Here is a 17,931-nt window from a genome sequence, read left to right as displayed (position 1 = left end):
TCCACAGCATCACAAAGAGTTGGATATGACTGAAGCGACCTAGCACAGACGCACGTGCAAGGACCACACAACCTCTAGTAGGGAAGGAAGCTTATTGGTAAATAGATTAATTGTATGTGATATAAAACAGACTCATTCAGAGAACTACATTTACTTGTGAGAAACTGAAGCCTTGATTACTGCCATTTCTCTAAGCAAGGTGCAATAGTTGTGTCTTATCTACAAAAACAGAGAATACTTAAATACTTAATCTTTGCACGTTTTCGTTTGCTTCAAAAAAAGGGTATTGCAAATACTTTGGTCCATGACTTTAAATCTATTCAGGACTGTTACTTTATTTGATGAGGAAAACACTCTGCTGCATGCTCACCTTCCAGTTTGAGTCAGAACCCAGTCGTGAGTCTACACAGGACTTCTCTCCTGTCCTTACTGCATTTCTTTTTTTTTCCACATGTTCCATTTTTGAATAGTTTCCTTTATACACTCAAGAATGTAGGTAAGTAGAAGAAAGAGGCCAAAGCAACAAGAGTTCAAAACTTGTTACCTATAACACACTTGCAGGGACGAGTGATGTGTGTGTGTTTGATCGTGTCTGATTCTGCGACCCCATGGACTGTAGCCCACCAGGCTCCTCTGTCCATGGGATTTCCCAGGCAAGAATACTTAATTGTGTTTCCATTTCTTCCTTCAGGGCATCTTCCCAACCAAGGGATCAAACTTATGTTTCTTTCACCTTAAATGTGTGGTCTGTCTCTCAAGCTTTTGGACTGAGATGTCTCATGAAGGCAGAAGATCCCACAGCCCAGGAAAATCTACTGACCCAGTTTCCCAAGGAGAGTAACTCACAGACATCAAGGAGGGGCTCCGTACATGAAAATGTGAGGTGAGGTGTGATGAATTCTACCCTTTTCTAGAACCAGGAGTGGAAGACTACAAGTCTTAAATTTCGTCACAGGAAAGGATCGGTCAGAATTTCCATATATACAAATCACGGGTAATGTAAGATCTAACACACAGGCCACAGGCTTAGGCAGGCTAGAAGTTTAAACTAAGTTTGCTTCATTTTGTAAGACTGTCACACAAGCTGTAAGTCAGAGGACCCCTGGCTCTGGGCCCCTTTCTTGTTTGTGGACAGTAAATTTACATCCTTTGACCCCTGAAGACAAACTCAAAGCAGTAACCTTGGCTACCGTTGCTGCACATTTCCAGTTCTACGCTCAGTTTTAGAAAACGGGTTAGGGGGAAAGGGGGGCGAAAAAACCGTTTCACTCTGCCTCAGTTATTGACACCGAGAAGGAAGCACTCCTCAGACTGTTCAGAGGGGAAACAATGAGTCATTCATGCTGTCAGCCCAGGTGGTGCCTGAATTCCAGACAGGCCGCTGAGTTAACCCCTGCAGGCCTCCTCTCCACCCTGGGCTCCTCCCCCCCACCCCCCTACCTACCCCGTGGCCTCCGGGGAAGAGGGGGCGGGCAAGGGGGCCGTGCTGGGAGGAAGTCCTAGCGGTAACCAAGGCACTGCCTCTGCAGCGTCAGTCCTGGGGGCCTCGAGCTGTTTCTCACCATGTGACTGGCTCTAGGAGAGGGTGGGGAAATGAAAACACTCTGCTGGGATATATTTAGTTGAAGTGCAGCTGGGGAAGCGCTTAAACAAGGGAGCTTTTGTCCTCATGCTGAAGTGTTTTTCTTAACTCCCCAAGGCTGGAAAACTTAAGCCACTGGACTGATTTTTCTCCCCACTCGATTTTCTCTTCTTTGGGGGATGTTCTTATGCTGAAAGTTTAGAATTAACCTGGGGTTTGCTGAGCAAATTTGATGCCGAACTGACACAAAAATCTCCACAGTTACAAGATTAATTAAAATGTAGATAATTTCTGAGCACATTATATGTGGTTTGTGTGTGTGTGTGTTCATCGCTCAGTGGCATCCAACTCTACAGGCGCCATGGACTGTGGCCTGCCAGGTTCCTCTGTCCATGGGATTCTCCAGGCAAGAATGCTGGAGTGGGTTGCCATTTCCTTCATCCGGGGGATCTTCCTGACTCAGGGATCGAACCCGAATCTCCTGCATTGCAGGCAGATTCTTTACCGTCTGAGCCACCAGGGAAGCTGGTACCTTCTTGCAATTAATTTACTGTTGATTCACCCTGGAAGTTAGGTATTTTCAGATGCCTTTACTGGACAATGTATGGAGTTAAAAACGTAATTAAGTTTTATAAACTGACAGAACCCTGTTTCACTCGATTCACATTCTCCAGTAATGCAAGATTTACTTCTGCACTGAGGAGCACAGCATCTTTGCAACAGATTACCGATGAGCCACGTTCGTTGGTTCTCGTTCACGACCTCCTCCAGAAACCACCGAGAACTGCCACCTTGCTGTGAGGTTTTTCAGCCACTATGTCAATGTTGTGTATCAGGGGCACACTGTCTACTATTAAGAAGTAGCACAGGAAATATTTTACATGAAAATCCCATGTAAATCCCTGAATTTACATGAATCCAGGGCAGAAACTGCTGGTCAAGAAGCTCGTGTTTTGGGTTGATACAAGAGAGCCAGGTTGTATTAGTCAGCATTCTCTAGAGAAACGGAACCAATCGGGTGTGTGTATGCGTGTGAATGGAGAGAGAGACACTGGTATTTTTGTTTGTTTCATGTCTTATTGACAAGAGGGGGGAAAAAGGGTCACAGCGTTTCAGACTTTATTCAAAGACACAAAGGGCACCAAAGGACACCCACAAGTGACAGGCATGGTCCCTAAGGACCTGGCTCTAAGGCCAACCTGGAAGGTGTGGGTGACTTCTCAGCCCTTCCTCCCAGCCTCTCTCTCTTCCTCCTCCATGCCTCACGGACACCCCTGAGACGGACACCCCTGAGTTCAGTTAAAACTGCAGAAACGAAGTCACTCTAGAGGAGGCTGGGCCCTGCCTGGCCGGTGTTGCTCACGTGGCAGGCCTGGGCAGCTGGAGAGTGGGGGTCACTGGTCATGTGACCCCGCTCCCCCAGCCAATGGCCAGGCCTCTCTCTGAAGTGGTCAGCCGGACTCTCCCAGAGAGACACTGCTTTCAGGGAAAAATACACCAACTTGGTTCACAAAGGGCTTGGGTAAAATGCTTTCCCAGAAACCTTAAGAAATGAATCACTCTCAGATTCCTGGAGCACTGAGCAGCTGAAGCGGTCACTGGCTTGCCCGGAGGAGGGATCTTGGTGAAAGGCAGTCGGCTGGTTCCTCAGAGGGCTCATCGAGGGGCTGGCGGTCTTTGCACAGACTCCACGGTGGACCCGTGAGAAGCACGATGAGGGAAATGGCACATCCAGAGGGGCCGGGCCCCCGCTGCCCTCCAGCCTCCTCGCTCCTGCTTGCTGGCTTGGGACCAGAGGCTGGTTTTTAGACGAGCCCCAGGAAAGCAGGTCTGCTTGGGCTTGAGGCCCCAGACGCCAAGGCTTCCTTCCTTTCAGTCTGAATGTGCTTATTCCCTTTGGCCAGAGTTCCTTTCCCATCATCCTCTGTCCTGCTCAGTCGACAGCAGCTTTTCCTTGACATGTTCAAATCTTTTTTTTTCCTCCCCCTAAAGATGTCAGGATGGACACCCTCCACCATTCTGCAGGGGTAACTGTTTATTGTAGGTAGCAGTTCCGCTAACACTTTATACCTGTAAAAATCCTGGGCACAGGCCAGATGTCCGTGGCACCGACGTTCATGTTCACGTTGAGGTGTAGACACGGCGAGTCAGCAGGAGCCCCGGACACACACTTCTCCCCTACTCTACACACAGACATGTGAGGGCAATGTGAGGTTCCTGTCTAGGTCACAGGCTGAAAGGACACTTGGCACAGTCGATAGTCACTTTCAAAAACCCTGACCCCAGACTCATGCGGTGAGCAGCTGAGCTGGTGGTGAGGGGCAAAGGGAACCTTAGCTTAGAAGGAGCTGTGGGCTTGCAGGGTCTTTTATGGACAAAGCACTCCCCACGGGCACCTCCCCTTCTCTGGACCACCTGCCACACTAGGAAAGTCAGCTGGAGAAAAGCCTGCATTCCCTGGCCACTTTGTGTTCCACGACTGCTCACCAAGATTCGAAAGCTCAGGGAGCAAGTCCAGTTACGAGCTCTGAGGCTTGGCCCCTCTGAGTGGAACAGTGTTGGATCCTCGACGCCTCGACACCCACAGAAGGACGTGGTGGTGAGGGTCCGGGTCAGGGGAGGGACGACTCAGCCCGCCCGGCAAGTGTACACACACTACGGCGAATGGTGTGGGCTCACCACCACTGCCGAGGTCAGAAACCAAGAAACACAAATATCACACTTTGGGTCAAAGCATTTTCAAGAAATGACCACAAAAACAGAGGCCACTTTTGATACTACAGGCTACCACATTTGGCAGCTTTCAGAGCAAACAGCTGTCTCCACCCCAAGCCATCAGAGGGTCCAAGATCCCTTTATCCTGGGCCCCAGTTTAAAAAGTCAAGGAAGGAAGATGGACCAACGGAGGGCAAGAAAAGGCTGAAGAAGCAGTTATACCAACACCTACAATGCCCACCAGTCTGGGTGTCTGCCTCCCTGCAGGAACCGCCTCCCTTGAACCTCTTCTTGGGGTGAGCTATCAGGCGGGCCCAGCTGCTGGAGACAAATGAGGCAAGCTGAACATGGGAGCCGCCGGTGGCCTCCGGCGATGCGACCCTCAGTCTCCAACCACAATCAGGGACACCCCATCCTCCCCTCAGAGGCTTTGTTCATAGGAATATGGGGTACTCTGGTGACTCTGTCCTTCACGGAAACCTCAATTCAACAAGCCTAAACCAGATTCCCCTGCATCTGTTGCATTAGTCTGGCGTGTATGGGAGGGAAATGTAGTGTGACTAAGCGGCTGCCCACGTCCAACAGGGCACACTCAGGTGAAAACGTGGCACAGCTCAGGGCAACCCTCTGGCGTGTGCTCGGCCTTCCCAGAAGTACAGCCTCTCTAAGCACCTAGGCCTTCCTCTTCCCCCACCCCCATCCCTAGATAAACTACATCTAGGAACCCAGCCCAGCCGCTCTTGTAAAGATACCTTACAACACTGGCTAAGAAAACAAAAGCAAGTTTCTTAAAAAGGTATTGTGCAGACGGAAGCGGCATCTGTCTTTGGGTTCCTGTGGCTGGGGGTGGGGTTCCTTTGGTTTTGACCAGAACAATTCTCCGCTGGGGGGGCCAGGCTCAGCGTGGCTTTGCAGAAGCTCAGTTACTGTACAGGAGTGAGACTGAACTTCACAGAGGTGCTCGGGTGGGTCGCGCTCACATCACTGAGGACTCCGGAGTTTACATTTGAGATCCTCTGTCCTGAGAACCTTCGCCTTCTCCCTCGGTTGGATGACAGTGCCATTGGTTGAATTATTTAGTTCTCTGGAGACAACACAGAGGAATTCTGCCTGATCCTCGTTCCCATAAGGCAATGGGACCTCACTCCAGTACTCTTGCCTGGAAAATCCCATGGAAGGAGGAGCCAGGTAGGCTGCAGTCCATGGGGTCACTAAGAGTCGGAGACAACTGAGCAACTTCACTTTCACTTTTCACTTTCATGCACTGGAGAAGGAAATGGCAACCCACTCCAGTGTTCATGCCTGGAGAATCCCAGGGACGGGGGAGCCTGGTAGGCCGCTGTCTATGGGGTCGCACAGAGTCAGACACGACTGAACCGACTTAGCAGCAGCAGCAGCAGCATGCTGATTAGCTGTTGGAATTTCCAACCGTCGGACATAGTGGACACCATCCGCCTGAGCGCCTCCTCTTGGCATTGCAGGACTCTGTACACGTGCTTCGCCGGGCCCTGGGAAGCTCAGTTTTCCTTGTGGCATCCCCTCCTTGAAACCAGTCGCAAGAGAGAGGCACTGTTGTAAAACTCCGCTTCCTCCAGCCGCCTTTTCTGCCAACTCCTTCCTAACGATGAGCTTCCCGTGACGGGGGTAGTTTAGGACTGGACCCAAGTAGGTAGGGTCCCTGTCAGTCAGATTGGCCGCCCGTCTCGTCCTTGTCGGAGTCCAGCCCCGGGTCCTCCTGGCAGCAGAGGCGGCAGAGAAAAGACCTGGGCTCCAGGCCTAGGGTCTGCCTGGTGGTCACGGAGTAAGGTGCTGCCCACGTTCAGCCAGACCCTGCGGTCCGACCACCGCCGCCTGACCCGGCGGCCCGGGACCTGGCTCCAGCAGCTGCGCGGCGGCCCACCGTCGCCGGGTCCAACTGCAGCTCCGCCTTCTTGGGCCGCCGCTGCCCGCGCACCGGAGACTGATTGATTGGGAACTGGCTCATGGACTCTTTGTGACCCCATGGACTGTAGCCGACCAGGCTCCTCCGTCCATGGGATTTTCCGGGCAAGAGTACTGGAGTGGGCTGCCATTTTCTTCTCCAGGATTATGGAGGTCAAGTCCAAAATCTGCAGGGTGAAATGACAGGCCAGACACCCAGGAAGAGCCAGTGTTGCAGTTAAAACGCGTCAGCTGGCAGAATTCCCTCTTGTTCAGGGCAGGTCCACCTTTGTTCTGTTCAGGCCTTCAACTGATTGGGTGAGGCCCATTCACAGTAATAGGACAATCTGCTTTACTCAAAGTTCACCGATTTAAATGTTAATCTCACCCAAAACTATCCTCACAGAACCATCCAGAATAATGTCTGACCCCATATCCCGACACTGTAGCCTAGCCAAGTTGATACATAAAATTAACCATCCCGTAGGCTAACACACGGAGGAGCCTGGTAGGCTGCAGTCCACGGGGTCACTGAGAGTTGGACACGACTCAGTGACTTCAGTTTCACTTTTCACTTTCATGCATTGGAGAACGAAATGGCAACCCACTCCAGTGTTCTTGCCTGGAGAATCCCAGGGACGGGGGAGCCTGGTGGGCTGCCGTCTATGGGGTCGCGCAGAGTCGGACACGATTGAAGCAACTTAGCAGCAGCAGCAGCAGGCTAACACACGCATTTTGAAAAATTCACTTGTTATATTACAAGATTGCTTATCAGATTGAAGCTGTTGTAAGGGTATAAAATGCATAACGTAGAAAAAATAAAAATAAGTGCATAAGATAGGATCCCCTGTTTTCAGGATCCTCCCTTTTGCTCTCTCTTCTGCCCTCTCTCTCTGGAGGCTTTCCTTGGGAACCCAGACAGTGTTGTGCAGAAGTGGAAGCCACAGAGAAGCCCCCAGCCAACACCAACCTCATCTCCCAGTCCCCAGGGGCTCCTGCCCCAGCCTTCAGTCTTCCAGCTGTGCCCAGACATTGTGGTGCCAGTTGCTCCCTGTCTCAATCTCTGACCCACAGAAACCATGAGAATTTTCTTTAAATTTAATGCTATTTCAAGCCACTAAATTTCAGGGTAACTTGCTACACAGTAATAGGTAACCAACATGTAAGATTATGGTTAACTTTGTAAGAAACTACCAAAATGTTTTCCAATATAATTTTAGCATTCTGCATTCCTACCAGCAGTATATGATGGTTCCAGGTGGCACAGAGGTAAAGAATCTGCCTGCCAATGCAAGAAATTCGAGAGATCTGAGTCTGATCCCTGGGTAAGGAAGACCCGCGCCCCCACCACGCCAACACACCCCCCCCGCCCCGACCTCGCCACAGTAGGATATGGCAACCCACTCCAGTACTCTTGCCTGGGAAATCCCTTGGACAGAGGAGCCTGGCAGGGTATACTCCATGGGGTCACAAAAAGTCAGACGCAACTGAGCATGCGCGCGCGCGCGCGCGCGCGCACGCGTACACACACACACACACACATTTATCATCAGAGTCATCCCAGTGGATGTAAGGTTGTTGCTCGCTGTGATGTTAATTTGTATTTTCCTGAAGATGCCACAGCTGCTTTTGATCAGAAATATTATTACCCAGCTTAGAAACCATCCTCATTTACTATGCTGTTTCATAGTCACATGTCATAGAGTTTTAACAATGATTGCTACCACAATGAATCTCTAAGGTTAAGAGTCATCTTAAGCTAACTTAAGAGGTTAAGCATTTGTCTTGTTTGCATACCCTGGAAGAATGAGGAATAAAAGCCATCTGGTCACAGGTGTGGGGCTCCTGGCCTAACAACACCATCATCTGTTGTTAGTTGGTATTAATATGTATTTTTGAGAAATGCTATGTGCCAGGCATGTCACATGTAGACGCTCACTTACCACAACACCTCTATGAGGTTCATGTTATTATTTTGAGCCTGTTCCAAAGGAAGAGGAGGTTCAGAGAGCCCAAGAAACTTGGCTGCTGTCACACACTGAATTTGGACCCAATATCCTTTTACCTGATCTAAAACAGATTTTTCAGGCTTCCCTCGTGGCTCAGCAGTAAGGAATCTGCCTGTAAATGCAGGAGACTTGGATTCGATCCTCAGGTCCAGGAAGATCCCACGTGCCATGGAGCAACTAAGCCTGTGCACAACTATTGAGGCTGTGTTCTAGAGCCGGAGTGCTGAGCCCACATGCTGCAGCTGCTGAAGCCCAAACACTCTACAGCCTGCACTTTGCAGCAAGAGAGTAGCCCCTGCTCGCCACGACTAGAGAGATCCCCACACAGCAACGAAGACTCTGCACAGCCAAAAATAGGCAAATACAATTATTAAAAAAAAAATTCTCCTCACTTCTTTCTAATTTTATACCCGAATGTAAGAAAATTTTTTGGCCTAAAGTTAACAGTATAAAATATTCTAGTCTGGGAGCTGGGAGATTGAGTTTTACTCCTGGCTTCGTCACTAATCAAGGGTCCCCTCTTGGGCCAGTTCCTCTTTGGCCCACAGTTCCTCATTATTAAAAATAAAAGGTTGGGTTAAGACACTTTCTAGCTTAAAAATAACTTTATAGCAGGCACTATACTAAGCATTTTACAAGTGTTAGCTTGTTTGTATATATATATATATCTCAGAAAAGCCTTATGCTATATATAGGTGCTATCATTCCTCCCATTTTACAGATGAGTAAACTGAGGTAAAGAGATGAAATAATTTTCCTAAAGTCACAAAACTGGAAAATGGCACAGCTATGATTTATATATTTAGGGTACACCACAAAGCATGCAAGATCTTAGTTCCCTGCTCAGGGCTCGAACCTGTGTCCCCTGCAAGGGAAACACAGAATCTTAACCCCTGGACTATCAGGGAAGTCCCAAGTTGGTTTATGTATCTATCAATCTACCTACCTACCTATCTGTCTATCTATCTATTTGTTGGCCAGTATAGCTGTGATTTAAACCCCAGCCGTCTGGCTCCAGAGGATATGGTGTTACTCAGCTAAACAGCATTTATAGAAAGCTTTTTTTTTTTTAGGAAAGTTTAATTTTAACAATGACTCTATGATATCATGATTTGCATTTTTCTCTCCATATCCTCACACTCCCTCCACTTAAAAAAAAAAAAAAAACCCAAACTTTATTTATTTATTTATTTGGCTGCACTGGGTTTTGGTTGCAGCATGTGGGATCTAGTTCCTTCACCAGGGAATGAACCTGGGTCTCCTGAATTAGGAGCACACAGTCTCAGTCACTGGACCACCAGGGAGGTCCCCCTCCTACTTTTTGAATGAAAACACTGAGCCTCAAAAAATTTATCATGTGCCAAGTGCCACAGCCAGTCAGTGGCAGAGCCAGGATGGGATGCCCAGGAAGCTTGTCATCCAAGTCTGGGATGATGTGTCCCCGGGAGTCAGAGCCCTCGGGAGTGAGAGTTGCTTACCCCTGGGAATCTCGCCAGGGGCGAGAAACGCCTCGGTGATCTGACATGGCCACACCTTCCAGTCCAAATTCCAGCCTGGCTGGTTTGCCCTCCTTCTCTTCCTCTTCTCTCACCAGGCCAGTTGCATGGGAATCAGAAGAGCTACAAATGCCCAAGGGAGCCTGCCCTGGGGCGCAGATGGGGTGGGGGTGGGGGCCCCAGAATTGTTAGGCTGCATGCTCCCAGGGTCTCCCCTGTAGGTCTTCACTGTGATGGGGCCTGGTCTCTCCCCCTCCAGACCCAATGTTGAATTCATTGCCTGGGATTCACAGAAGAAAAGGGAGCTTGAGCAGACTGAATGCTATCGTTCTGCTGCCTTGAGAGTCTACTTTTGTTTCTACTTTTTCTAGGTAAGCTTTCTTTTTAATAGAAAATATACACATAATAAGAAGTCAACACAGAAAGCATATTGTAAGTAATGAATATGATTCTTCATTTTAACCCTGCCCCTGTCCTCAAACGCTATGCCAAACTTTCTTGTCCTTCCAGCCAAAGATATTCTGGCATATATAACTATATATATATATATAAACTAAACTTTTTGTTTTGTATTGGGGTAAAGCATCACTACGAACAAAGCTAGTGGAGATGATGGAATTCCAGTAGAGCTATTTCAAATCCTGAAAGATGATGCTGTGAAAGTGCTGCACTCAATATGCCAGCAAATTTGGAAAACTCAGCAGTGGCCACAGAACTGGAAAATGTCAATTTTCATTCCAATCCCAAAGAAAGGCAATGCCAAAGAATGCTCAAACTACCGCACAATTGCACTCATCTCACACGCTAGTAAAGTAATGCTCAAAATTCTCCAAGCTAGACTCCAGCAATATGTGAACCGTGAACTTCCTGATGTTCAAGCTTGTTTTAGAAAAGGCAGAGGAACCAGAGATCAAATTGCCAACATCCGCTGCCAAAGCCTTTGACTGTGTGGGTCACAATAAACTGTGGAAAATTCTGAAAGAGATGGGAATCCCAGACCACCTAACCTGCCTCTTGAGAAATCTGTATGCAGGCCAGGAAGCAACAGTTAGAATTGGACATGGAACAACAGACTGGTTCCAAATAGGAAAAGGAGTACGTCCAGGTTGTATATTGTCATCCTGCTTATTTAACTTCTATGCAGAGTACATCATAAGAAACGCTAGGCTGGAAGAAGCACAAGCTGGAATCAAGATTGCCGGGAGAAATATCAGTAACCTCAGATATGCAGATGACACCACCCTTATGGCAGAAAGTGAAGAGGAACTAAAAAGCCTCTTGATGCAAGTGAAAGAGGAGAGTTAAAAAGTTGGCTTAAAGTTCAACATTCAGAAAACAAAGATCGTGGCATCCGGTCCCATGACTCCATGGGAAATAGATGGAGAAACAGTAGAAACAGTGTCAGACTTTATTTTTGGGGGCTCCAAAATCACTCCAGATGGTGATTGCAGCCATCAAATTAAGAGACGCTTACTCCTTGGAAGAACAGTTATAACCAACCTAGATAGCATATTCAAAAGCAGAGACATTACTTTGCCGACTAAGGTCCTTCTAGTCAAGGCTATGGTTTTTCCAGTGGTCATGTATGGATGTGAGAGTTGGACTGTGAAGAAAGCTGAGTGTCAAAGAATTGATGCTTTTGAACTGTGGTGTTGGAGAAGACTCTTGAGAGTCCCTTGGACTGCCAGGAGATCTAACCAGTCCATTCTGAAGGAGATCAACCCTGGGATTTCTTTGGAAGGAATGATGCTAAAGCTGAAACTCCAGTACTTTGGCCACCTCATGTGAAGAGTTGACTCATTGGAAAAGACTTTGATGCTGGGAGGGATTGGGGGCAGGAGAAGAAGGGGACGACAGAGGATGAGATGGCTGGATGGCATCACGGACTCGATGGACGTGAGTCTGAGTGAACTCCAGGAGTTGGTGATGGACAGGGAGGCCTGGCGTGCTGTGATTCATGGGGTCACAAAGAGTCGGACACGACTGAGCGACTGAACTGAACTGAACTGAACTGATAGCCAATTAACAATGTTGTGATAGTTTTAGTTGAACAGCAATGGGACTCAGCCATCATATACATGAATCCATTCTCCCTTAAACTCCCCTCCCATCCAGGCTGCCATGTGTTCTACAGCAGGTCCTTGTTGATTATCTATTTTAAATATAGCAGTGTGTACAGACAGCCATAAGTTCATTCGTGGAGGTATATGTTTTTAACTGCATATACTATACCTACTGTTCTGTATCCTTTTATTTTTATTTCTAATGCTCAGTGTAGCTTGGAAAGTATTCCTTGTCAATACCCAAAGCACGCCTTTGCTTCTTTGAAAAAACTGCATGGATTTCTATTGTAGGGCTGAGTCATAATTTATCCAACCCGTCCCCTATGAGAGCGTTTGTTGTTGTTGTTCAGGCACTACGTTGTGTCCAACTCTTTGCAACCCCCTGGACTGCAAAACGCCAGGCTCCTCTGTCCTCTACTGTCTCCTGGAGTTTGCTCAAATTCATGTGTATTGAATTGGTGATGCTGTCTAACCATGAAAGCCTTTAGGTTGCTTCTAATCAAGCTCCGACTAGCCAGCACGGTGAATCTGCTTGTGCTTTTGTTGCCAGGCCATGTGGGCCCCTCTGAGATCTTTAGGGAGAGAGAGAGGGCAGGAGGGGAGCTGATGGCACTCCCTCCCCCAGGCGACAAGGCACACAGAACTGCTGGAGTTTCCTCCCTCGGGTTGTAGTCAGAAGAGAATTCATACGGCTACAAGGAGGCATTGCACGGAAAAAACCATCCAGATGGCAGCTCAACTGATCTCTGAAATCTGGCAGCAGCAGCAATGAAAACATGCCACAACTTTTCCCAGCTATGTCTGGCCAGCCTGCCACTGCCATCTTTTCCAGCAGGACCTGCAGTCCCGAGGACTGGGCTGATTCTATGACCCACGCAGCTGGAGGCGCTGCTTATGATTCAGGGTCCAGACGACAGAACAACAGGATGGGGTCTTCCCTAACTATGGTGGTGTCTCCGGATTCAGTTCAGTGCCCATATTCTTTCTGCTGCAATCAGAGCTTTGGGTAAGGCTGGTGGTTCCTCCTAGAAAAGCTGACAGCTGATTGATGTCTGCTTCTGCTTGGTGTTGTTTGAAGATGCCTTGCTTGACTGCCAGCCGTGGGTGAGCCCCTCAGACGCCATCCCTGAGAAACGCCATCCCCACCCCAAAATGCATTCGGCCAGGACAGAGGAGGAATAGCAAGTCTGGTAGATATTTTTAATATCGAGGCTACTGCCCTAACCCTTGTCACAACCAAAGTTAGTTAAAAGTGACCAACAGAAAGCCATTGATTGCCCCTCGCCACCATTTCATTGTGGAAATTTCCAAACATGAAGACTCATTGAAAGAATTATGCAGTGAACACACATCTATCTGCCACTTAGATTCTGCAGTTCACATTTTGCTGGATTTGCTTTCCGTACAATACACACTTGCATCTCTCCAAGTCACTGATTTCTGCAGCTTTTTAAAATTAAATATTCAATTCATTTCCTTTTAAAACTTCAGAACTGGGAAACACGCACTGCCTTGTCTGGAGCTTCCCAGGTGGCTCACGGGGTTGGACATGACTTAGAGACTGAACAGCAGCAACAGAAGTGGCACGGTGGTAAAGAATCCCTCCACCAATGCAGGAGACACAGGAGACACAGGTTCAATCCCTGGGCTGGGAAGATCCCCTGGAGAAGGAAACGGTACCCCACTCCAGTATTCTCGCCTGGGAAATCCCATGGACAGAGGAGCCTGGCGGGCTACAGTCCATGGGGTCGCAAAGAGACGAGCACAACTTAGCAACTAAACAGCCAAGAATATATACCTCATGGGGCATATATTTATGTTGTGTAGGTAAACAGAGATGAATGCACATATGTAATAATGGTGAATTTGTGCAGCTGTCTGCCAGGCATTGGGCAAAATGCCTTATGCGCTTTATCTCATCCCATTCTTGTATCAGCCCTAGAGGATGGACTTTATCATTGGCTTCATTTTAGAAATATGGAAGCTTGAGACTCAAATTGGTGAAGTCACTTCTGCAGGTGGCCCAGCTGGTGATGGGGGAGTCAGTTGCCTGCAGAGACCCCATGCTCTGCTGCCCCCAGCATCTTGCCTGGTACAAACCTCATAACATGTGACTAAACAGGCCGGCTGCAGAAGGTTCTTGCAAAGTCAAAGAGAGAGAGCCATGTGAAAGTGCAAAAAACTACCACGTGCTTTAAAATGTTTGCTGAATGACTGAAAGATCTCATCACATACTCATCATACACTTCAGCTGCTTTCTCTAAGCACTAACTCTGTGGATGCTTCCCTCTGAAGGGGATAAAAGATGAAAAATCTCCCAAATCCTGCAGTCTACAAATGTCAGGTTTAACACTGCTCTTTTTTGTGTTCTGATCTCATTGATATTACAGCAATGGAGGTGGAAGTGTTAGCTGTTCAGTCATGCCCAACTCTTTGCAACACCATGGACTGTAGCCCGCCAGGCTCCTCTGTCCATGGGATATTCCAGGGAAGAGTACTGCCATTTCCTCCTCCAGTTGATCTTCCCAACCCAAGGATCAAACCTGCATCTCCTATGTCTCCTGCATTATAGGTGGATTCTTTACCCCTGAGCCACCACGGTTATCTTTTTGTCTGTGATCAAGTGGCAGGGCATCAGATTACAAATGCCAGGGTCTAAGGGAAGCCCTTTTCTCTCCTGCCTGCTCCAACCTGGCATTGGAATTCTCCAGTGTGCCAAGGGCACCCCAACACCCAGGATGGCCCCAGAGAGGAGTACTGGGAGCCTCTTTACCCTGTGTGACTTTGATAAGGCCTCTCCATGGACTGCTTGCAGTGGGATGTTTTGTGTAGCTATTTTCTACCTTTGTGATTGACTTCCCTTTCAAAACTTGCAAAACAATACCCTATGAATGTATCCATAACTACAATGATGATAGAATAAAGCCAGATCATCTATGGAAAAATACTTTGAAACTTTCTTCAAAATTTTGATTCAAATGCAAGACTTAAAAAATCAACTGGAGAGCCAAAAAAACAGAGGGATCATCTCAATTATCCATCAGTGGCTGAATGGATAAACACAATGTGGTCTATACATACAATGGAGTATTATTCAGCCTTGAAAAGGAATGGTTTGACACATGATGGACCTTGAGGAGATTATGCGTGGTGGAATAGTCACAGAGGGACAAATGCTGTTTAATTCCACTTTACATGAGGCATCTAGATTAGTCAAATTCATAAAGTTAGAAAGTAGGGTGGTGGTTGCTAGGGACTGGCGGGGAAAGGGCGCTATTTTTTAATAGGTACAGAGTTTCATTTTGGCAAGATGTTCTGAAGGTGGATGGTGTGAACTGTACATGTTATGATGGTTAAGATGGTCAACTTGGGATGTCCCTGGGGGTCCAGTGGTGCTTCCCGTGAAGAAGGTGTGGGTTCATCCTTGGTCCAGAAACTTAAGATCCCACATGCCCCATGGTACAGTCAAACAGAAAAGGAAATGAAAAGCTCAACCCACAGACCTCTGCTTTCAGACAGGACCACATGAAGCCAGTTCATCCATTTTAAGGGATATGTGATGTTTTGAGAAAATCAGAGCACAAAATTCCAAGGTAAGTGTTTTCAGTTCGCCTCTGTAGTAGTAAACACAGTGTGTTACCATTCCTCCTTGTTGGGGGAGGGGGTGGGGGATGGGGAGGTGATGATTTAAAACACCAGCAAGTCTCTACAGTCTAATTTTTGTATCACAGCACACTGTGTCACTTTCCAGCTTTTCAGTTCCAAGACAAACTAATCTAGTTTTTATGCATGTGTGTGTGTGTTTTAAAAGGCCAGCTCTTTTAGCATGTCACTGTAACTGGTTGTAAGTTCCCTTTCTGTGTGTTCAGAATTGATGTAAAGGAGTAAAAGCCTTTCCGTTCCCTTCATTGCTTCTTTCCCTACAGTGAAATTTAACTTCACGTTACAACAACATTTCCACAAGGAATGTCCCACCTGCGGATTTCCTGTACGCGCTGACACCAGGTGACCTAACCACAGCCAACAGATGTCCTGTTTGCTGACTGTTGAACGTTTCCATATGCAGCAGGGAAAAGGGGGTTATTGCAGTCAGGTTCTAGTCCGGCTCTAACCCTTCGCAACTGCACAGCCTCGTGCCTCCATCATTACAAAATGGGGATGAATTACTACTTCCTTGGGATTGTAGAGAAGAAGAAATGAAATGATAGCTATATATTTTTTTTTATTGAAATATAGTTAATTTACAATGTTATGTTAGTTTCAGGTATAACAGCAAAGTGATTCAGGTATATATATATATGTAGAGAGAGAGAGAGGATGCTGCTGCTGCTGCTGCTGCTGCTGCTGCTAAGTTGCTTCAGTCGTGTCCAACTCTGTGCGACCCCATAAATGGAAGCCCACAAGGCTCCCCCGTCCCTGGGATTCTCCACGCGAGAACACTGGAGTGGGTTGCCATATGTAGAGAAAGAGAGAGGATAGATAGGTATAAACCTTTTCAGATTCTTTTCCCTTATAGGTTATTAGAAAATATTGAGTAGAATACCTAGGCCTGATTCATGTTGAAGTTTGACAGAAAACAACAAAATTCTGTAAAGCAATTATCCTTTAATTAAAAAATACATGAAAGTATTGAGTATAGTTCCCTGTGCTACACAGTAGGTCCTTGTTGTTTATCTCTTTTGTGTATAGTAGTGTGAATGTCAGAGAAGGCAATGGCAACCCACTCCAGTATTCTCGCCTGGAAAATCCCATAGACGGAGGAGCCTGGTGGGCTGCAGTCCATGGGGTCGCTAAGAGTCGGACGCGACTGAGTGACTTCACTTTCACTTTTCACTTTCATGCATTCGAAAAGGAAATGGCAACCCACTCCAGTGTTCTTGCCTGGAGAATCCCAGAGAAAAGGGAGCCTGGTGGGCTGCCGTCTCTGGGGTCGCACAGAGTCGGACACGGCTGAAGTGATGTAGCAGCAGCAGCAGCAGCAGCAGCAGCAGCAGCAGCGTGAATGTAATTCACACTTTTGGATTGTATTACAAGTTAATCACCAAAGGGATGTTGCCTAGAAGCTTAAATTATACATAATGGCCCATCTCTGGAAACCCTGCCTCCCAGGTAATAAGCATTAAGCTGAACACCTTTGTTTAGCTCACAGGAAACATCCTGACTAGGCCCACCTGTTGTGGCTGCAGGAGAAGAAATTAGCACATCCCCTGTGAAGGCTGATGGGAACCAGGAAGTGTTTGACTTTACCCCTCCCTTTTTATTATAAAAGAAGCCTGAATTCTGACTCAGGCAAGATGGTTCTTTGCGGGGGCACTAGCTCATCATCTTCTCGTTTGCTGGCTTTCCGAATAAAGTTGTTATTCCATGCCCCAACAACTTGTCTCTCAATTATTGGCCTTTCACATAATAAGCCATATGGGATTTGACTGGGTAACGTTTATGTTAATCCCATGCTCCTAATTTATCCCTTCTCTGAGATGACAGCTATAAGTGTGAGCTCCTGCCTCTCCTTCTTCCTTCTCTCATTCTCCCTTATTCTCTGAATTTCTTCACCTTGTCTCCTTTTTCTTTTCTCTTCCTCCTTTGCACTGCCTCTGTCCCCTCTTCCTCCTCTCTTTCTTCTTATCAAGGGAAGCCTCCCTGTTCCCTCTCCCCATGACAAGGCACATCCTTTCCATTTTACTGGGCTGCCTTTCCGGATTTCTGGCCTCAGGCTAGCGATTGACAACGGGTGATCTGTCAGTTGGTGCACTGGGATCTAGATTCATAGACCACTGTTGCCAATATCTCAATCTTCATTCTTCAGTTTCATCAAAATTTCAGATTTCCCACCATGCAGGAAGTCTGTGGGTTTCCTTTCATTGAGCAGTGTGCAGCAAAGTCCCCTTCCACTAGCTGGGAGAACTTGGCTCACTATTTTTCAAGGAGTTTGGTCTTCCTCCTTCTCCTGCTAATAGATCTTATTAGCAGGAACCTCTGCCTCCGATTTTGTGTTTTGTACTTCGCTCATGAGAGTGATTCTGTGAATTTCAGAAACAAAAGCAGATCCTTTGTTCAGAATTTCCTTCATTCTCTCCTTCTCTTCCTCAGGCTCCCTCCCTGCCCGCCGCCACAGCCCCACTTTGTATCAAATAGTCATACCTTGT

At 47.4% G+C, this 17,931-nt stretch overlaps 1 pseudogene; it reads right to left on the bottom strand.

The window, feature by feature from the left end:
- Positions 5,279–6,281, bottom strand: LOC102183729 (annotated as a pseudogene).

The sequence above is a fragment of the Capra hircus genome, chromosome 21, assembly GCF_001704415.2.
Source record: "Capra hircus breed San Clemente chromosome 21, ASM170441v1, whole genome shotgun sequence".
Classification (NCBI taxonomy): Eukaryota; Metazoa; Chordata; class Mammalia; order Artiodactyla; family Bovidae; genus Capra; species Capra hircus.
This window is presented reverse-complemented; position numbering and strand designations above follow the sequence as displayed.